At 44.1% G+C, this 22,363-nt stretch overlaps 1 long non-coding RNA gene across 2 annotated transcripts; it reads left to right on the forward strand.

The window, feature by feature from the left end:
* Position 1: 1 nt before the first annotated feature.
* LOC140646109 (uncharacterized) lies at positions 2-18,221 on the forward strand. 2 transcript variants are annotated; one of them, XR_012040337.1, is made up of 5 exons: positions 2-168; positions 11,218-11,258; positions 16,072-16,173; positions 17,829-17,991; positions 18,085-18,221. It is a non-coding gene; the product is annotated as an uncharacterized lncRNA (long non-coding RNA). The 2 variants fall into 2 exon arrangements; XR_012040336.1 differs by having other exon boundaries at positions 17,915-17,991.
* The last annotated feature ends 4,142 nt before the right edge of the window (positions 18,222-22,363 follow it).

Below are 22,363 nucleotides of genomic sequence, written 5' to 3' on the forward strand. Positions count from 1 at the left end.
GGGGCGAGCGGCGGAGCCCGGCGGGGTGAGGAGGGCCGGGGTTGGGGGGCGAACCTGCCGCGCCCTCCCCCACCTGGGTCCCGCGCACCCCACGCACACACGGAGAGACGCAACTTCAGGCACCGCGGGTATCCCCGGCGCCGCCAACGCCCCTCGGGGTGCCCTCAGGTAACTCCTGCCACTCGCTTCCACGCGTTATTTTCAGTATTGTTGTGCTTCAACACCCCACGCCCCCCCGTAACGGAAACCCAGTGACAAGCCAAGCACACGCACCATCCCCCCACGCACACGGAGGACAACCTCCCCCCTCCCCCACCCCGCCGAGCAGCGCGGCGGTAACCTTGTGCCAGCCCGGCAGCGAGGAGCAGAGCCGCCCCGCGCGGCCGGGGGCACGCGTTGCCCACGGCCGCCCTCCCCCACGCACGTACAGCGCCCGCCGGCACCCGCGCCTCTGCCACACGCGCCCGCCGGCCGTTGGCGGCGGTTATCACCATCACTACCCCTGCTACTAGTTCAGTCGCAGGCCGGCGGAGGTGCACGGCGAGGTGCACCGAGCCCGGCTCTGCAGAGGCCGGCCGGCGGAGCGGCGCATTGTCTGAGCCCTCGCGCAGGCAAACATGAGGAACGCATCACTGTTGTTGTTATGACGTTCGGTTTTGCACACCGAAGCGGTGCAGTGATCCACGCGGGGCACGCTCCCCAGGCCACGCTCCGCTCCCCGGCCCGGCGCTGGGGGACGGCCGGGGCAGCACAACGGCCGCTCTCCCCCCGCCGCCACGGCTGCGCGCCCTCGGGAGCGCCGCTGCCCGCCCCTCTCCCCGGGCCGCCGGTGATGCCGAGGCCGGGCTGCGGGCAGCACCCCCCGGGCTGACGCGGCCTGCGCAGCTGTGAATCAGCAGAAACGGGCTTTATTGCTGACGGGTGGACACGCAGCACCCGCGGCCACAAACGCTGCGGCTCGGTAGCCTCCAGCGTGCCCGGCCCGGCCCCCCGGGTCCCCGTCCCCCCCACGGGCGGCGGGAGCGGCGCGCGGCCCCGCGCCGGGCGGATGATGCAACGCGGCCCGGCTCCATGTGCTTCCCCTCCCCCGCCCCGGCCGCGGCGGGCGCCGCCGTCCTGTTTTTTCCGCCTGGAGGGTCACCCGGCGGCTGATTGATTCTCCCTTCGCCCTGCTCAGTCACTCGGGGTTGGAAAGTAAATAACAAGTTGACATCATTACCGCGCTCCGCAGTGCCCCGCCGCGCCGCGCCGCTACCGCGCGGCGACGAGTAGCTGCGCACGCCAAATCCCCGCCGCACCGGCACCGGGCCCGCACCCCCCCGCCGCCCCCCGGCACGGCGGGGCCCGGTGCCGCCCCCCCGCCCCCGGCTCGGCTCGTACCTCCGCAACGCCGGAGTGGGGTGCGGCCGGTCGCAGGGGGCTGCCGCGCCTGGTTTGGCCGTCGCGGCTCCGCGACCCCCCCCCTCCCCCCCGCCCCCGGCCTCATGGCTAATGTCACGCAAATAATAAGATTATCTGGATGTTGCCCGGGTGTGTGCCTCGGTGGGCTCATCCTGGTGACGGCGAGACTCATGCGGCCCCAAAAGTCGTATTTATTACTGTTTTTTTCCAAATGACCTTTCCACTTTTGTTCTTTTTTTGGTCTTATTTTGACATCATAAGGGAATTTCATGCTCGTTATATGTTTAGCCCAAAGCCTACGTATGTGCTGTCACCGGGAGTTCTTGTGGAAAAATATGATGTCATCCAAGGCAGCACAGCAAAGATCATTGCTACACACATCCATGTATGTGCTGAAACGAGAACTCTCGAAACACTGGGAAATGTTATTGCGGGCTAATGCGATTCGGTGTCGTATTCGGAGCCTAGAGATTGCAGCGCAAGGCCATCAACCCTTAGACAGACACATCCGCACGTCTCCCGTTCTAAATAAGCTCCCATTCGACTTACTTTTTTCCAAAAGCAAAACCTACATTAGGTTTTTATTACTTAACAATGTAAACAAACAAAAACCCCTCCAGATTTATAGTGAGGTGGCACTGAATTTTTAGTTCTTGTGCTTTTCGTTTGTTTGCTTCTTTTTTGAAGTCCTATGGGCTTACAAGTGAGGTAAACTCATCAGAAAATGGCCCCAAGTCGGGACTTGCATAGCTTCCGAGGCTTGGTTGCCCAGCAAGGAGGCTGGGACCATTCCCACTCCTCCTGCGTTCTGTGGGGAGCGATTCGGCTTTGGTAAAATCAAGCAAAGCCCTCACCCCCGCCATTAGGCCTGGTCCTTGCCGCTCAGCCTGGCTAGGCTAGCTCAGCGCAGGGGGCTGCATGGCAGGGAAGCGCCGGGGCGGGGGGGTTGTCCTGAGCAGCAGGCTGCGGCGAGGGGTAGCGGTACAGGTCTATCCTGGCGCAGCCTTCCAAGCCAAGCCGTGTGTTTGATTTTTCACTGCTGAGGAGCAGCACGTGCTCATCCTATGCCGCCTGGATGCTCTGGCCTCGTAACTGCCACAGCATTGGAACCTGCGGCTCAGAAAGCCGTCAGGTCCCAGCTGGGCACTCGGCCAGCTTGTCCCAGGCTGGCCACAGCCTGGCCACACACGCTCTTCTGCTGAGCGGGCAGGGAGACAGAGCTAGGCGAGGGAAGACGGGGTGGTGGGGAACAGAAGGTATTGCCATGGCAGGGAAATTACATTGCAACCTCATACAGATACAGCAAAGTGACTTTTACTCTCTGTTAACCGGGCACAGCCGCTGCCTGTTACCAGAGCAGTGCAAGTCCTGCAGGAAGCAGGACAAGCAGAAGAGGGCAAGTCTGAAGGCCTACGGCTGCCTACCTCTCCTCGCTTTCTGAACCGGTTCCTACGGCCAGTCCAAATCATCTGTACATAGCTGTGTCTGAGCAGCAGCAGCGGCAGGCATGGCCTTAGCTACGCCGGGAAGCCAGGCAGGCTGCAGCTAGCCCCGAGGGAGACGAGGTTAAATATTGATGTAATGCTTGCCGAGAACTTAAAATGAAGTCTATCAAGGAAGGCAGTTTTTTCAAGCTGTGCTTGGCTAAGGGGAGCAGCACAGAACCCATGAGAAAGACTTGGGGTTTTTTCAATCAAAATTTTTAAAAAACACAACTACAAAGTGATGGTAGAGTAAAAGATAGAAAAGTGAATCGCTGCTCTGGCCATTACGATAATTTTGGCCTTTGTGTAACAGAAGACCCCAAAGCGACGACATATAAAATAAATCGCCAGGTTTTTAAGAGTCTTGTTTTTTCGGTTTCGTAATTCGTGACGCAGCGACGGTGACTGGCGGCAGTGCTGCGGCCCTGTAGCTCCAAGCGAAGGAAGCCAGAGCTGTGGTTTCTTACCCTCATTAAAATGGAAACCCAGACCTGAAACAATCAAAGTCAAGGGCTAGCAGGGTTGACCTACTGTGGAGATAATGGGATCATAAGACAAAATATTTTGCATTTTAAAAGATGAAAACCATTGTTATTTTTCTAGTGCTTCATCATCATGTATCGTGTTGGTAACTGTTTCTAACTATGTTTTCCCCGCACACCAGGTTTTTCTGTTCTCTGATATACAGATGAAAGTAAGTTCTCTTGAATAAGTGAATCTTTCAAAAACAAATAAATGGTTCTACTTTTGCATAGCTGTAGTTAAATAATTATCCTCACAAAAGAAGTCTGAAATACGGATTAATTATTTACTCCTGTTATGAAATGTAAAAAATGTGGATCTGCTGATCTCATTAAGTTTTTAAGAGAATTAATGTAAAAACTTTGACACAATAGTGAAAACTGAACTGATGTTTTAACTTGAATAGATGCCTCAAGACTATTTGGATATAGGTGCAGTTTGCAATTCTTACATTGCAATACATAGATATTCTATAAACTGAAATATGACATGTTAGGCACTAGTTCTGCAACACTCAGAAATATGTTCAACATAAATGCTTAGCTTTCCTATTACGAGTTGTCCCATCAGACAATTCATGGTGGGAAAGTAAAGACTTTTAGCACATTATTATTATTATTATTATTATTATTATTATTATTAAGCACATCTGTGGCAGCAAGCTTTGATTTCTGTTCTGTAAGCATCTTGACAGTATTTGATATTTTTCAGATAAATGTTCTCATAGAGTCACTCATGTGAGCAACTGCTCCGCAGCATCAAAAACCAGTTTCTCATTTAGCCACTTGTTAATACCAAGAGTTTCAATTTTAAAAGGAAATTCTGATCAACTAAGATATTTTCAGGAATTGAGACCATCACTGGTATTTTTTTTCTTCACATATTACTTTATTGATATCTTTGGACTAGACTGAAAGCTTTTGCTTAATTCACAAGCACTTGTACAAGCAGACCTCTTGAGTAAAACAACATTATCAAAAATCAAAAAGCAAAGCGGGAGACCTCACCTCAAAGTTTTTGGAAAGCGAAACTGTCAAAAATGTTTTGATTTTACAAATCAAGCATGGTCTGATCCTTCTTCTATCCTCTCTATCCTTTTTCTCTCCATAGTTTGCTTCATGTGGCTTGTAATACCTGTACTTTCTAGTCACGGTTTTTCATCCACCTTTTTGAGATGTGAAGATCTAGATTCCTTGGGCTCTAACAGGAATTCAATCTGATCTAGTAGGAATCTAATCATTCCTGATAAGAATTTTGATGCTCTGACGCTGTTGCAGAGGTTGCAAACCGGGATGCGCTATTCATAGTTTCTTCCCTGTGCCATTATATAACGAATGCTCATCTTCCGCTGCTCAGGGACACTTCATAGTAGGTAAGCGTTACGCCGAGTGTATTTTTGTTTCTTTATATAAGATGATAAGAATGTATTCAGTGAGTCTTCCAAACTGCAGTTCCAAAAATCTAAGTAAGTTAGGGAAACACTCCTATTTACTATACGGAAGATATTGTTTAGTATGTGGAACGTGTAATTGTTATTACTTAAGGTAAAATAAATCAGAAACTTTGATGTATGTAATCTACACTCCTCTGATCTATTTAGTGGGCTGACACGAAGGGCTGAGCTAGCTATATGGGTCCCTTAGGATCGTCAGATGGAACAGAGATTTTTTATGTTGCTCTAATTTACTCTTCGAGACAGTTTGGCCTCCTGCCAGTCTGGGATAGAAAGAAGAGGGAGGTGATCATCTCTTTCCTTGTCTTCCCTCATCCATGCAGTGTTGCATGTCTCCAGCTGTGCTGAATTAACGCCTGGGACAGCTTATGATTACAAGCCTTTTTTCTTCCCCTGAAAGGATTTAGAAGAGAAAGTGGTTCTACCTAGGAGCTGGCTGCAGTGAGTGAAACACCTAGAGAATTAGCAGGATCGGATCTCCTGCGAAGAAGCCAGACTTAGGCAGAGGTTGTGCTATGGACGTGAGAGATCTTAGCCATGCGTCGTGTGCCTTAGTTACTCAGGTATTCTGGAGGTATACGAGTCCTGAGTGTTGTGACGGTACTGTCAGATGTCTCCCCTTGTCCTGTGTGGATAATCTTACCCTCCGAGGGCAGCAGCAGGAGCAGCCCTGCTAGCATACTTCTCAAAGTGGCTAAAGCGAGTTGGGAACCAGGAGCCTACCCCTGGAGAAGACCTAATCTTCCTGAAGAGTTCTTGTTAATACGGATTATAGAAAGAGCCCAGTGCGGACTTCGTCAGGAAAGCCTCAAGGAGAGCCCAGTCCCTTGCACGAGGAGTGCGCATGCAGAGCAAGCAAACGAGTTTCATGGAACAAGACGTGGCTATGTCTAGACAACCAAGTAGCTCGGCGCAGCTGGGTGGGATGAAACAGTGGTTGTAGGGACCAGGCATCTGCGTTGCACCACCATCAGCCTCCAGATGCCTCTCGGGGCTGAGGGTGTGTAGCCCCAGGCTGCTCCCGCAGGCTGCTTGGCAGTGGTCGGCTGGAGCACCTTGGACACGCTCCTGAGGTGCACCGGCTGGGTTAGTTTCACCCAAGGGGAGAGCAGTTCTCATGCTCAGAAACTGCTCTGCTCTGCATACCGAAGCACAGCACGGGGGGAGAGTCAGGGGATTCATTTCACAAGTGCACTCCTGATTGAGACTAAGACTGGGGTAGATGCAGTCTGCGATAGTTCCCTGTTTCTATTGACATTGCATTGTATAATATTTTACACTTTAAAAGGTTCCTTTTAATTCAGTGGGATTACTCAGGATTTAAAGCATGATTCACTGTTGGAGAATGCAAGACATATGGATTGCTTCCCTTGCCAAATGCAAAATTTTGGTTCAAGAATTCTAAAATGGCTTTTCTTTACACAATCTCTATGGCTACTGAAGCACGCAAGGTATGCTGTATCATTTCTAGATGCGAGCTGCTGTTTTTGGGAACAATGAATAGAGGGGTGAAGGTTTCTAAAGAAACTCGTATACATGATGCTAATGCTGGCAGAAAACTAACCTGACTGGGAGTGCCTCGTGTGGTGCCACTGCCAAAAGAGCTGCTGCGATTACTGGATACACAGAAAGGGACATGTAAGGAAGGAGAACAGAGGTTATACTACCTCTCTGCTTGGCGCTGGTGGTGTGGCTACTGCTAAAGTAGACCCATTCAATTATCTGCACTTCAAGAAGGATGATGATAAATTGGAGGGACTACAGAGAATAGTACTGATAATAACGAAAGGATTGGAAAATGGCTTAGTTTTAAAGATAGCGATCTCTTTCTTTAACTTATCAATGAAGTAACTCAACCCTCTAGAAGAACCAACGTGTGGGAAAAGAGCTAGCAGAGGACTCTCCCATCTATCACACAAACGTACGGAGACCTACAGCTCCAAGTTACAGACAAAGTAGCAGGTTTTTAAGGACAGAGAAAATTAACCAGTGAAACAACTGGTGTGGATATTCTTTAACTGGAATCTTAAATCAAGCACTGCTAGTGAGTTGCAAAAGGCACCAAGAAGTCCTGTGGCCCATGTTATGATGTTATATGCTCAGAGTAAACTATCGCGATGGTGCTTCCTAGCCTTAAAATCTTCAAATACAGACTTCTGAGAAGACGTATTTTGAGAAGCCAAAAGTCCGTCTGGCTAACTATTTATCTATCAGTCTATTTAATACAAATTTCCATTAAAACTGTTGTTGATGTCCTGACAACAGAGAAGTTTTACTTTGCCTACCCAATTTGCACACACATTATTTCTACAGGTGTGTGCAAAGTGACTGTCTTTCTATTTTTAACAGGAATCGTTTTGTATAAAACAAACATTTTCCCTGAAGTTTGGGGATTTTTTTTTTTTAATATTCCAAAAGTTTTCTCTAGGACCTTATCCAAGAAAGAGAAGAAACAAAGAAAAGTGTAATATCCAAACCCTTCCCTCTAGCAGTAAACCAAACTATTACAAGGGTAATGAGTCAGACCTGCTTTTCAGTCTTAATTTCCATGTGGCTGTAGTTGACTTCATACAGTTTACATCCTGTGTTCACAGGGTCCAATGCTCTACATGGACATGAAGAAAAATGCATGAGAGGGAGAAGAAACTCAGCTCATTTGCTATGATTAAAGTTAAAATACAGTACTAGTAAATGTTTAAAAGACAGTATTATGGTATTTGAAATGCAGTAAAAATGAATATCTAAAAATTCAAAATAGACTTCCTAATTCCACGCTTTGGCCAGCTGTATTTAAAAACTAGGTATTTAAATTGAGACATTCAGGTACCAAATCTATTTTTAGTGTCTGTCTTGTTCCCCTTGAAATCAACAGTGGTTTTGCCACTACTTCAATGGGAGTATAATAAGGCCCTTCACTTTCAATACCTTATAACTACTGGAAAAACAGTGGATACAATAGGGATGAGTGCACCTCTAGTAAGTAATCTTTTTTTGTACTCCTGCAGTTCCTAAATAACACAGAAAGTCATTTGAAAGACTGAGCAGCGATAGAGAAACAGGTTCAATAAATCAGAACAAATCTCCATTACAACCAAAACAATTCCTTAATTCTTTACTGTCCTTACTCTCAAATCAAGTATTCCTACTTCATCTGTCAGTGCTGCTAAGAGAGAAGTTCCTTCCTTCCTTCCTCCCTCTCTCCCTCCCTCCCCCCAAGTCACCGCATAAATCTCATTGTATTAGCCCCCCAGGTAGCCCATATTTGCTGCAGCCCCACACCACACAGATGCTACAGTTCCTCCTTTTGACTGAAACCTACAGTCATGATTTTTTCTCACTAATTTCAGCATTTCCTTTAATGTTGGTATTAGAAACACAAGTTAGGAAAGATAATAAGAATGAGGTAGTTCCTGTATGCCTCTTAGCCATCTCCCTTGAATATCTTCCTAATGTGGCTAAGTTTAACTATGCCTTTTGAGACTTCCAAAATCAGACTTGACAGCTTGGGCTTCAAACTATAGCTTCCTCTGCATTGTGTCACAGTAAATTTGTGACTGGCAATGTTTTCACAAGCTGCAATTGCTTAGGATTGCTCTGTGTAATTGGCTCTGTGCAGGCTGCTGGCTTTTTTTCTTTTTTTCTTGATAAAGAGGGCAAATATTAAGAGGACATAACAGATTACATTGTTTTGTATTTTCTGCACCAAGTTCTTTTGTTCTTTTATTTTCAAGACTTTAAACATTTCATTTAATTTAAATTAAAATTTTATAATGAAGGATACAAATCTACGAGTCAACTTGAAATACTTTGAATCATTTACATAAAATTCCTTATTATAAAATTATTTCTTTACTTAACCTTAGAATAGAAATAGCTCATCAGCCCCAAGTTTTTTCTTTTTCTTTTTTTTTTAAGGATGCTAACCATCTATTGCTAACTAACTTAGATAAGTTACATCTCTAACTCTGTCAACCATGAAAGACTGGAGAAAACATAACTGAGATATGTGAGGTAAGCCCAGAATTTTCATAAATATACCAAAAGTGGAACTGAAAGTACCCTTGGCTATATAGTGATTAAACTTACTATGTTTCTTCTTCTTTTTTTTTTTTTTTTTTTAAAAAAACTTTGAATTGAAAATAACCATTGTATGTATTATCAAAAATTAAATGCTTTTGAAAGAAAGGTTAGATGGAAAATCAACATTTTTATACGAGTTCTAGGGTAACACTAATTGCAGTGTTTTCCATTTCTATATGTTAACAAATTTAGATTGAGCCCTCTGTGATAAGAATAGAGGCAGTGTCTTTACATACTTCTCGTGGCATAATTGTACGTTTATTCACTTGCTTCCCTATTAGAACTTGAAGGGGCCTGATACTGAAATTACCCTGAGGCAAAAATACTTAAACCAATATGCAATATACAAAGGACTTTGGCAGCACAGGGATACTATCAGGTTAAAAAGATATCAACTAAAATGGTGTCTAATTTCAGCAGTGTCTTCACAGAATCAGCTTCAAGATTAGGGTGAGACCGTGTTATCATTCAAGCTGATTGCTCTGTAACTTTCCAGATAGAGAAAAGACTGTTGGGTTTTTTTAAGTCTTATGGACTTTCAGTTCTACAAATCCCAGGCCCTCCAGATGAACTTGGACTTAATTGGGAGTAAGAGCAGCTGCAAGATTTTCAGATACCACACAATTTCCGTAACAGTCTACATTTGCACTCATCAATGTTTATACGTACTGTTGTAAGAGTAATGAGTAGCCCAGCTAGAAAGATTTATCTGCAAGCTAGAGCCATGTGAGTGTTTGCAACTGGAGTGTGGTCACCAAGTAGAATATAATTACTTTTTACCTCTTTCCTTCACCCAGTGCCAGGAGAAGCTAACCAGCTTGTCTTCCATGAGGGTGAGCTTCCGTGGAAGCTTCCCAATTGCTTGCAAAGGCACAGATTGCCCGAATCTTTCTGGTAGGGTATATGTTAACTTCGCTTGTTATCTTCTTTTACTAAGTCTACAACTTGCTGTAAAACAGCAAAGCAATCATCAGATTTATCAACCAAAACAAAGTTGTGAAATTACTTATTTGTCAGTATTATTTGAGGGCTCACAACTGTAAATGAATAGTTATGTATATGTATTTGCACGCATCAGTAAACACACAGACACAATATACAAACATGCTTCATTTCATACCTTGGCCCTAACACATTAGCCTTTACCCTCACAGAGTCCAGCTGAAATCAACGGGACCAATGTGCCAACAGTCCTTTACTACATCCTAATGGTTCAAAGAGAAAGGCTTTGTTGTTCCAGTTGCATTGCAAGATTCCTATTGTTTAGTGATATACTAAGACCCTTTTTAACATCCATCCAATTATCACCACGTACTCTTTACTTCTCAGTAGTAATCAGAGCTTGAAGCTTGGGATTGATCTGTGTTCCGTCCCTGACCTACCCAAGTCCAGGAACAGAGCAACAATCATTTCTTTATGCTTTTCCTTCATTTTGAGGGTAGCAAATAAATTTTATCTTCAGGTTTCTTTTTTCTCAGAAGATGCTGTAGTGACAGAATTGTAGAGAAGCAATTTCCCCTTTTTATTTCTAAAACTAAAGAAAAAAACCTTCACATTGTCATCAGCTTACTGTACTTTAAAAACCCCCACAGTCATCAGCTTACTTTATTTAAAAAAAAAAAACCCAACCTTGAAATGTAGCTACACACTCCAATCTGTATTTTAGCATTGCTGATCATACCATTTTGCTGCCGAACCCAGAGAAGACCATGGGGGGTGGTGTGCATGTGTGTGTAGAGATGTACATACACATTTGCCTCGGAGAAAGATGTGTTTCCACAAGGATCCTCTCATGGAGGATCAAATAGTAGAACGAACACTCCAGCTTGGTAGATGTGCTGGAGTGAGTAAGGCAGGACGAGTTTCCTGAAGGCCTGGGTCACCGGCGTGGAAAGCTGTGCCACCACGCCGCACCCGTGCCCCTCTCTGTTGGTCGGTGTAAGGTCCTGTGCAGGTATTCGTGAACAGCAATTGCAGACTTGAGTTCATGCACCAATACAACATCCCTCTCAGATGAAATACTGTCCTACTCATACCTCAAAGGTACGCTGAAGCAAAGATAAACAAGGGGCTTGCCTGTACTAGAATGGTTACAGGTTTAGTTTTAAGTGAAACTTCCACTGTGTAGAGGTCGTTGCAGCAGTATGCCTTCCCTTCAACAAGAAAGCAAAATAAACTGTATTTGGGTAAGGAACAAGAATTTATGGTGGTTTGAAAAATATACTGAAATATCACATTCCTATGACTGTAATTAAAGCAATGTTTTTTCTAATGCAGATCAATCTGAAGTGACTGCTCAGGAGCACCAAAGAGAACAGGTACCCAAATGATGTCCCAGACCCTCTTCTCCAGCTACTGGAAAATACCCCCTCCCTTTTCCTCTGTGTCAGAAATGTTTCAACATGTAGGGAGGATGTCCAGAAGAAGTGCAATGCAGCAGAGCTCCATTAAAGCCAATGGAGTTCTTTCCATTTACAGCAGCCAAGGGGCTCGTCCCTAATTTCTGCAGAGGAACATGCAAAGCAGATTTTAGATATTTATTATGAAGTGGTGGACAGGTTGCAGGCTTGATGTACTGCCTAGAGATGGTCCCAAAGTACGAACGAATGACCAAGAGAGAAAAGGGCATCTTGTAGGTGATACCTAATTTGTTTTTTTCTCCCTTAAACTGAATTTTGCACTTTTTTTTGAGTGAATGTAAGCATCTCATTGGCACAATTGTGTTATTCCTAAAATGGGATGCTAATACTTGAGAAATGCTGTCAACAAAAAATGCAGTCACGTAAAATGCTTGTAATTATTTCTAAAATTAGTACCCCTTTAAAGAGTGTATTTACATGACCCATCAACAGATCAGTTAAGCACTTTCAGTACGTTTTACTTGTATTTGGCAGAACAATTCCCTTGCTGATGAGCGGGACCCTTGCCTTGCCGACACCAATGAGTGGGAGAGATTGCAGTTAAGAAGTAAATTAGAAAGAAATGTTTTGGGAATTATTTTTTTTCTATACTTTGTGTAGGATTTGGAAAGAAAAAAAATCTTCGATTCCAAGTTCAAAAAGACCTCACTTACCTTACTCACACTAGCTGCCTTTCTGTTTTAAACCACAAGCCTCTACAGCTGTGAAAGCGCGTGAGCTTGAAAAGGAAAACAATATAAAGTCCAGTGGGTTCCAAACTCTCCGTATAGACGTTCCCCCAGTTTCTGAAAGTTTTAGGGTGGAGTTCTGGCTTTATTAAAATCCATGATAAAATTACCATAGGCAAAATTACCATAGGCATAACAATATATTTTTAATCTTAAAGGGTTGTTTGCTTTTTTTTTTAATGAATGAAAGTTAGCACATTAGGGAATGTATAAGATTTAATTCCACCAAAAAAAGCAATAAACAAAGAGGATAGATTAATAAATGAATTTACCAAAGTAAAAGTAGAGTTGCATAAGCATATACCATAAGAAATGAGCACATTTGTCCTAAAATGGTGGACAAAGTCACTATTAAAGTAAAATGTGACCTGTGGTCAAACTTTGTCAATGAGCTACTTAAAAGTACATTAATTTGCACTTACACTTTTGTTTACATTTATGTTTTAGGATTTAATTTTTATTCCTTCTCTAGTTAGGAATCTGTAAGATCAGTAGGGCCAAACCCTATGATTTCCTTTGTGAGAAGGACATATAGTTGCTGAATAATTTATATTGTATTCATAAGATAATTCGTAAGTGCTGGTGCTTCTCCCCCCCTCTCCACCCCCCCAATCTGAATGCTTTCCGTATTAATAATGCATTCATCCTCCTGATCCCCTGTGAAATAAGGTGAGGGTATTATCTTACAGAGAAAGCGGCAAATGCATAAAGCAATAGGGTTTTTGACTGTAGTTACAACAATATGATCTTGGTCAGGACAGTTTGATGGCAAATCATTAAGTTTAAACCAGGGTACATGTGGTGTGAATCTGTAGGCAGTTACTGTGGATGCAGGCGGCATGAGCGACCATCTGGGAACAAGTTATAGAAGTATAAACTCAGCTCACTCATGTGGATGAGATCTTTTACCCCTCAGCAAAGATAATTTGGATTTTAGTCGCGCTTCCTATCTACCTGCATGTGGAACAGGCAAAGAAATTGAGCTGGTGTGCGATGAAGCAGGTAGGATGGGGGTGACGGTCGATATGCTGGTGGGCAGGGCTGGGGTTCAGGGGGACCTGAGCAGGTTGGAGAAATAGGCTGACAGGAGCAACGTGAAGCTCAGCGGAGGCAAAAGCAAAGCCCTGCCCCAGGGCTGGAGTAAGCCCCTGCAGCAGAAACCAGAGGGGCACGAGAAAGTCGATGGCAGGCAGGAGTGGGTCTGGCAGGGGTGGCCAGGGGGCTGGAGCCCACCTCGCTCAAGGAGAGGACAGGGGCACGGCATTAGTTTGGCTTGGAGAAGGGGAGACCCTGTGACTCCCTGCAAATACCTGGTGGGAGACGAGGGAAAAAACAGTGTCCCAGCTTTGAATTTGGCCCTGTGCTGGGCAGGGGCTGGGACAGATGACCCCCTTTCCACCTAAATTTGTGTGAGTCCGTGATTCCAAGTTCACAGGCTGACTCTGCTAGAGCATGGGGACTGGGGCGAGAGCAGCACCTCTGTTACAAGTTATCCTCAGGAGCCCAATTTCTGAGACTCTTATGTGATGGCAAAGTGTTTGTTTTACTTCACCCTAAGAGTCTGCTGAAAGGCAAAACCATCCTACACATGCCGTAGGGGAAGGCAGGAGTTCAACGCTTCCAACAACAATAAAAAAGGAGAATGTTTGTTTAGAAATCTGAGCATGATTTTAATGGCCTAATATTAACCAGCCAGGTTTGAAAATGATGGTAAAATTATAAATAGAGCTGAGAGGCATGGCGTACAAAAATACAGTTGTATTTTTATTATAAATTTTATATAAATAGAGGGGAAAAAAAAGCCCTGAAATTTTTCAGGCTTGAATTCCAGCCACTCTGTTAATGTGAAACCTGTTCTTTCCCTTGTTATTGTTCATTCCTGCCCCTGTGAAGCCTGGGTTGGGACAGGCCACCTCTCTCCCCCACTGCTGGCTCCTCCCTTTCCAGCCTTTACAGCCCTGTAACTGCTGATTTGCTTTGCGTAAGAGAGATCAAGAACAGGTTCAATGTTTCTTATTGCAATCTGCCCCCTTCCATGCTAAAATCTAGTGTGGGATCATTAACAGGTGGGTTCCCACAGAGGTATTTGGGTCTAGCGTGGCTGCAGCTGCCTGAACAAATATCTTATTTGGTTAAACTTTTTAAGCGTCCCTTTTCCAGCCCGTGCTTACCTGTGTGCAAACTGCAACAGCGCAGATTCCCCAGTAGTTTGGAGACAGCTACCGTGAGTGGCAGTAAGACCCTGATTTTGCTCTGCAGTTGCTGTTCTGTGCAACCCTTTACATCATCTGAATTCGTAGCCTGCTCATTACTTAATCAGCCTCTGAAGAAACAAGCATGGAAAATATATATTTTTTTTCTTCTGGAACTTTTTTCACTGAGTTTTAGGCACTATCTGTTAAAGAAAATCTATCAGGCATGGTACGAGCTATGCTGCCTACTTATCCCTCCCTATCCATACCCTGGCTTGCGTTTTCCTTCTTGACTCTTTCTGCTACTGCTAATATAGTGTTTTCTGCTCCTGTGTTCCTCCTACAGTGCCTTGACATTTGCGTATTTATTCCCTAAATCGTACCAGCGTGTCCCCATTAAAAATTAAGTACCATGTCATATTGTTCCTGATATCACTTAGAGTTTACTTAGCTTATGTTGCAGCTCTAAGTCAGTAGTGCTGCCATGGGTGCCCTGGACACCAGGATCCTGCCGGGTGCCGGGCGGCTCTGGGGGAAGCCCTTGGGCCACCCTGGTGTTGGGCACGCAGGGGTTCAGCGGTGGCGAGCAGCTGGTACTGGGCTTCTCACTTGTGGCTGAAATGTTTGATGGCTGACACCAGTGGATGTTACTGCTTTGACTTCAATAAGAGCCAGCCTGGATCTGCATAAGCTTTGCTGAAAATGTTAATTCAGCTCACAGAAAGTTTTTCTTACTTCTGGGAGATTTCTTACTCCAACAGGTTGTGAAGCAAATGGCCTGGGTTGTAAATTTATTTGTCAGTAAGAATATTCTGACTTGAAATTCTTGACTTGGGCAAGAGGGAAACGTGCTGTACAGCAGGTCATAATAAAACACAGCATCTTTCCCCTGAGTTTTGCATCCATTCAGCCACTCTTAAGGGTACAGTTATAGACTGGATCGCTCCTTGCTCTTCCTATCACTATCATCACCCTTTCCTGCCTTAATTTGCTCACGGGGGGGCATCAAATCCAATTTTCCTACACGCCCAAACATATGGATTCAAGATGTGGGCTGGTCTTGCAGAAGGATATTGCATTTTTTACTTTCCCTGGAACTGAATAAGCAATTGTCACAATCCAAGCTATTGTGCTGAATTAAAAAAAAAAAAAGAAGGTTATAAAATGGGAGACTCTGTATGGGTGGCAAAACCGGGTGCTAGGTAAATGTGCAGAGCAAGAATATGCTTATTAAATAGGCAACAGAGAATTAGAGGAAACTATTTCACTGTACATTCAAGTATATTATGGGACTGTTTATAGGGCCCAAAAGAACTTCCCGAGCATTAACACATGCAGTATGAGACGCAGAGGTGGTAGAATCTATATAAAGGTGGATAGACATGTAAAACCAGAATAACTTGTTAGCATTTACATTGTTGCTGCCTTGAGGCTATGGCAACTATTTCACCCACCTTTTAGAAATTCATTCAGCATTTTTTTTCTGTGGGGTGGATTAGAAGACAGCATTTTTTTAAGGTCAGGGAACAATATCAATGATAAATCGAGCTAATCGTATGCTATTCTTTCAGAATAATGAAGGACACATGTGAGAACCCTATAGAAAAAGGTACTGTTACTAATAATGGATTAGTAACAGTACTAAAGGAGTTAGAAAGGAGGAGGGGAAGGTTGGGTTTATGTTCTTTTTCCTTCTCTTTAATTGTAAAGATCAGATCAGATGACTTGTATATCTCTGCATCTATACATTTGTGTCGTGGTAGAAATTAATCTTTTATCACCCTTTCCTAGGTGCCTCCTTGGAGTCTCCAGACTTCTGGACAACGAAGAAGAGGAGAAAATTATGACAGCAGAAAAATCTATGCAAATAAATCCTGAGTAATGAGAGGGAAGGTGAGTTTTATTGACACTGTTTGGTTTTGACTTTTAACTCAAGTACTGAAAAACACTCAGAAGAAAATTTATCTCTCTGTCTTTCTTTGGGGCAGAAAAAGTTCAAAGTGAACATGTGAGGTCTCCGATGACTCCTTGAGCAAAGTTATGAGAGCATTAGCCTTCCTGGTACCTTAAAGGTGAAAAAACAAGGAGAAAGTCTCTTCCTCTTACACATTTTATCATGTGTTTAACCTTCTTCATAAATTATTGGGAAACATGCCAATTAATAGTTTATCTTTTAAAACATGCTTATCTCGATTTTTTGAACAAATAGAGAATTGGATGGGCATTCATCCATCTTTTTATTACATTTTTCCCACGTTAGGGAGTGCTATACATTTCCACAAGCCATAACAAATGGACCCATTTGCTGTGGGATTTGCTCTCAGCTGGGACACAGACCGTGGCATGCCTTTACTACCAAAAAGATGTGTTTTTTAAAGCAAGGGAATGAGTATGCATTACTATCCTGCTCTAAAATCCCAGTAGCGTCAAATACAGTTCTTACTACACTGTACTTTAGAGAGGCCAGCACTGAACTTTACAACAAGAGGTGACTTTACCCAGGATATTTATTTATTTATTTTAGGATAAATACCCAGGATATTTTATTTTAGGATAAAACCAAGAAAGATTTGTTTCCTTGAGGGTTTTACTAGGGGGGTAAAAAAAAAAAGAAAAAAAGAAAAAAAAATCTCTTCTAGTTATAAAAACAACAAAATAACTCTCTTTTGTGGGGAGTGGTGGTATCTAAGGTAGATCAGAAATAGAGGGAGGAAAAAAAGATATGTCTGTTGACTCATCTTGTACACCACTGCATCTTGACTCTCATGATGTACCCATTGAATGGATTCTGTAATTTTAAAACAAGGGCAGCTTTTCAACAAGTGTGCGTTGCTATGAATGCCCTGCAGTCCATGGAGCTATGGTACTTGCAGTAGTTGAAACCTTGACCTTTTAAACTTTTGCCTTTGTCTATCTATATCACTGCTTTTCCCTTTTTAGCTGTCTATGGGAACATAATAAAATGAATTTTTTATAGCATTTAATTACTGCTTACATTGACATCCTCCAAGAAAGCTCGAACACTTGGAATTTATTCACATACAGGATTTATTCAACATTTAGGGTTTCTTAATTTTATCCTTAAACCTTAATGGCTACTAGAACTTAGTCTATACATGAAGGGACATGCCTATGCAATTAAAATGGCAAACCCTGTTGCTGGAGGTGTTCCTTGTGCCACAGAAAGGGTTCTGTTTCCAGTATATTTAAAACAGTTCTCCAAACCAAGATGTGTTGATAAAAGGCACGCATTTTGCTTGAACAACTGCATCTATATTCAGGTTTTGCTAGCTGCATCAGCTGAAGGTAAACTAACAAAATGCTTTCATAGATCAGCTTCTTGTTTCAATCTTAAAGCAAAGCCTCCATAAAACTTTTAAACTTGAATACAAAAGAACAGAAAGGAGATATTAGTGATATCTGAGTTTGGTTCCTGTTATGTAAGTCAAGTAAAAAGAAATTACACCTACTCTGGGTGGAACGGTGATTCAGATCGTTCACCTTTAAGTTGAAGAGCCTCTAAAAGGAAATTTGGTTCTGTTTCTAAGTGGATGTGTGTGGGAGACTGACATTAACACCTTGCACTGAAGAAACTATTCTCTCGGTCCCTTTTCATGGCTGACTAAACACAAAGAGCGCTGGTTTAACTCAGAACCACAGACGGCAGGACTGATTATAGCCCATGCTGAATGAGGAGCTTGATTCAACAAGGTAAATGAAGGTCAGATTAATCACGGATCACATTTCCCCTACCCACCGAAGCCCTTACATTACATTATACATGTCATTGTGCTCCATTTCTAGAACGTCAGCCCAAAGCCTCATCCTCCACCAGCATCATTAGCCCTTGGAGCAGACTCTGCTGACTTTGACGTCCATACCCGTGCCACCTCTACTGCATGAGCAGTCAGTGTAAAAATACATTAAAAGAGCAAGAGAGCAGCACAATTTTAAAGGTGTCAGTTTCTCTTTCTTAGCTACATTGTCGAGCCATATTAACCACAACATGAAAGATTCCTTTATTTAACAGGACAGGTATGTGCTTTAAAAGATCGCTTTACGGTTACCTTTGATAGATGTTCTAGTAGCTTAGGTCACCTAATTTGGGCTCCAAGTCGGAGGTAACGGCTAGCATAAATCTCTAATTTCCCTTTTCTGGTATTGCTTTAAGATAACACTATCTGCTCCACTACATTTTTTCCCAATTACTGTATGAGGTTTGACTGCATTTAAGGAGATAAGGACCTCGGGAAAAGCTCTTGACATTCAAGACTTCAAGCCAAATATTTTTATTAAGATCTTTCTCACACCGTGAATATTAAGTATTTATAGCTGCACTGGGCCAAGAAGGCAGCGCTCAGGTACTTCAGCTGGATTGTTTCTATAAAGTTGGCAGACCTTCTGACTATTTTAATGACAGCATAACTCTGTTCACTTAACATGATTCAGAAAAAATAGTACAAGTGGCCATTTAAACTCTATTGCTCTGATTTCCCAAATCTGCCTGAAAACTCTTGGAAATCAGAGTAATATACCTGAAAGCAGCCAAGGGGTGCATGCCTGCATGCCACGACGGGGTGCCCTGCAGAACCTCTCACAGGGCTAGAGAGAGCAACTGCTGCAGAGGGGGGACGCCATCTGCTACTGCTTCCGGCAGTCAAACTGCCTTTGATAGCTTTGTCTGACTCCGCAGTGTTCAGGGTAGATACATCTATATGTTTCCTTGGCAGGCACTTCGTGTACATTGCCCATTTAAATCAGGATGGAAATTTAACTTCAGGCTAACAAATGTAGGGAAAGTTTTGAGGAAGAAGGTTGGAAGCCCCCAACATGACCACTTGTCATGGTTTAACCCCAGCTGGCAACTAAGCACCACATGGCGACTTGCTCACTCCCCCTGCAGCGGGATGGGGGAGAGAATCGGAAGGGTATAGGTAAGAAAACTCATGGGTTGAGATAAGAAAAGTTTAATAATTGAAATAAAATTTAAACTATAATAATAATAATAATAATAATAATCATCATCATCATCATCATCTTAATCTTAATCTTCATCTTAATGAAAAGGAAAAATAACAAAAAGAGAGAAATAAAACACAAGAAAGACAAGTGATGCAAGTGAAAACAATTGCTTACCACCAACTGATGCCCAGCCAGTCCCTGAGCAACGGCCTCCCTGCCAAACTTCCCCCAGCTGTATATGCTGAGCATGACGTCATACGGTGTGGAATATCCCTTTGGTCAGTTGGGGTCAGCTGTCCCCCCTGTGTCCCCTCCCAAATCCTTGTGCCCCTCCAGCCTACTCGCTGGTGGGGTGGGGTGAGAAGCAGAAAAGGCCTTGACTCTGTGTAAGCACTGCTCAGCAGTAACAAAAACATCCCTGTGTTATCAACACTGTTTTCAGCACAAATCCAAAACATAGCCCCATACTAGCTACTATGAAGAAAATTAACTCTATCCCAGCCAAAACCAGTACATTCTCCACCCCTTATTCCATACAATTTATGTCAGGTCCCACACTATGCAATACTACTTCATTAACCACCACCCCCCTTCTCATCCTTTGATATAATACACAGATATCACTCCCTTAGTCTATGGACCACCCCTGTGAAATGTCTTTAAAATGTCCAGAAATGTCCACAAAATGTTCATTTAGTCCATGACTTTGGGCTCCTTCTGTTATGGTGGTCACTCAGGACAGGAGAGGTGGTGTGTTGCATGGAGTTACTGGGCACCAAAGCCAGCTCACGTCAGGTCACTGCTGCACTTGCACTGCTTTTTGTAAGGCTTCTCCTCCATCGGTTCCTGCTATGGTAATTCCTATAACATACGACTCAAATGGTTGCAGTTACCCTTTGGGCCAGGTTACAGGGTTTAACATTGCAATGAACTCCTGCCCTTGCTCCTAGCCTGGCTAGCAACAAGGGGTTCCTGCTACAGTAATTCCCATAACATGCAACTCAAATAATGTGTTATTTTCACCCAGGATTAAATCCCTTTGAGGTACAGATTGGAATTCCCCATCCTTCTGCATTACCCACCAAGTACACCCAGGTTCTTGGGCAAAAATAATCCCATGATAGGTTTACCCTTTCCTGAGGAAGGAATAATCCAGACTGTTTTTCCCAACCAGTTCCTTACATGTACTACGGGGATCTTATCTCCTTCCACAGTGTGCAGGGGTTTTGATTGGGCAGTGCCAGGTCAACTAGCAGATCCTCTAGTGTTAACTAGCCAAGTGGCTTCTGCTAAATGTGTATCCCAGTGTTTGAATGCCCCACCACCCATTGCTCTCAGTGTAGTCTTTAACAGTCCATTGTATCATTCGATTTTCCCGGAGCCTGGTGCATGATAGGGGATGTGATATACCCACTCAATGCTGTGCTCTTTGGCCCAGGTGTCTATGAGGTTGTTTTGTAAATGAGTCCCGTTGTCTGACTCAATTCTTACTGGGGTGCCATGTCACCATAGGAGTCGCTTTTCAAGGCCCAGGATGGCGTTCCGGGCGGTGGCATTGGGCACAGGATATGTTTCCAACCATCCAGTGGTTGCTTCCACCATGGTAAGCACATAGCGCTTGCCTTGGCGGGTTTGTGGGAGTGTGATATAATCGATCTGCCAGGCCTCCCCATGTTGATATTTCAGCCATCGCCCTCCGTACCACAGAGGCTTTAACCACTTGGCTTGTTTGATTGCAGCGCATGTTTCACATTCATGGATAACCTGTGCAATAGTGTCCATGGTCAAGTCCACCCCTCGAACATGAGCCCATTTGTATGTTGCATCCCTTCCTAATGTCCTGATGTCTCATGGGCCCACCGAGCTCTAAATAGCTCACCCTTATGTTCCCAGTCCAGATCCACCTGAGCCACTTCAGTTCTAGCAGCCTGGTCCACCTGCTCATTGTTTCGACGTTCTTCAGTGGCCCGACTCTTGGGTATGTGAGCATCTACGTGACGTACTTTTACAACCAGGTTCTCTACCTGGGCAGCAATACCTTGGCATAATTCAGCAGCCCAGATGGGTTTACCTCTGCGCTGCCAATTGTTCTGTTTCCATTGCTGCAACCACCCCCACAGGGCATTTGCCACCATCCATGAGTCAGTACAGAGATAGAGCACTGGCCACTTTTCTCGTTCAGCAATGTCTAAAGCCAGCTGGATGTCTTTCACCTCTGCAAACTTACTTGATTTCCCTTCTCCTTCAGCAGTTTCTGTGACTTGTCATATAGGAATCCATATGGCAGCCTTCCACCTCCAATGTTTTCCCACAATAAGACAGGACCCATCAGTGAACAGGGCATATTGCTTCTCATTTTCTGGTAGTTTATTATACAGAGGGGCCTCTTCAGCATGAGTCACCTCCTCTGGTGACACTCCGAAGTTTCGGCCCTCTGGCCAGTCCATGATCATTTCCAGAATTCCTGGGTGGTTAGGGTTTCTCATTCGAGCCCGTTGAGTTATCAGTGTGACCCACTTACTCCATGTAGCATCAGCTGAACATCTAGCTGAGCACAGGCAATCAAGGTGCAAAAAGGAGCTGTGCTTCAGTACCAACCACTTCTGAAGCAGCTTGAATTCCTTCATATGCTGCTAATATTTCTTTTCCAGTTGGAGTGTAACAGGCTTCAGATTCCCTATATCCCCAGCTCCAAAACCCTAAGGGTCGGCCTCGAGTCTCCCCTGGTGCATTCTGCCAGAGGCTCCAAGTAGGACCATTCTCCCCAGCTGCAGTGTAGAGCACATTTTTTACATCTTGTCCTGCCCAGACTGGCCCAGGGGCTACTGCATGAACTATCTCCCTTTAATTTGTTCAAAGGCTTGTCGTTGCTCAGGGCCCCGTTTGAAATCCTTCTTCTTCTGGGTCACTCAATAGGGAGGGTTTACGAACAGATTATAACCTGCAATATGCCTTCTCCAAAAACGCACAACAGCTAAGAAAGCTTGTGTTTCCCTTTTGCTAGATGGTGGGGACATAGCTGTTATTTTGTTGATCACATCCATTGGGATCTGACGATGTCCATCCTGACATTTTATTCCTAAAAACTGGATCTCCTGTGCAGGTCCTTTGACCTTACTTT

This window comes from Ciconia boyciana, chromosome 1, assembly GCF_034638445.1.
Source record: "Ciconia boyciana chromosome 1, ASM3463844v1, whole genome shotgun sequence".
Lineage (NCBI taxonomy): Eukaryota > Metazoa > Chordata > Aves > Ciconiiformes > Ciconiidae > Ciconia > Ciconia boyciana.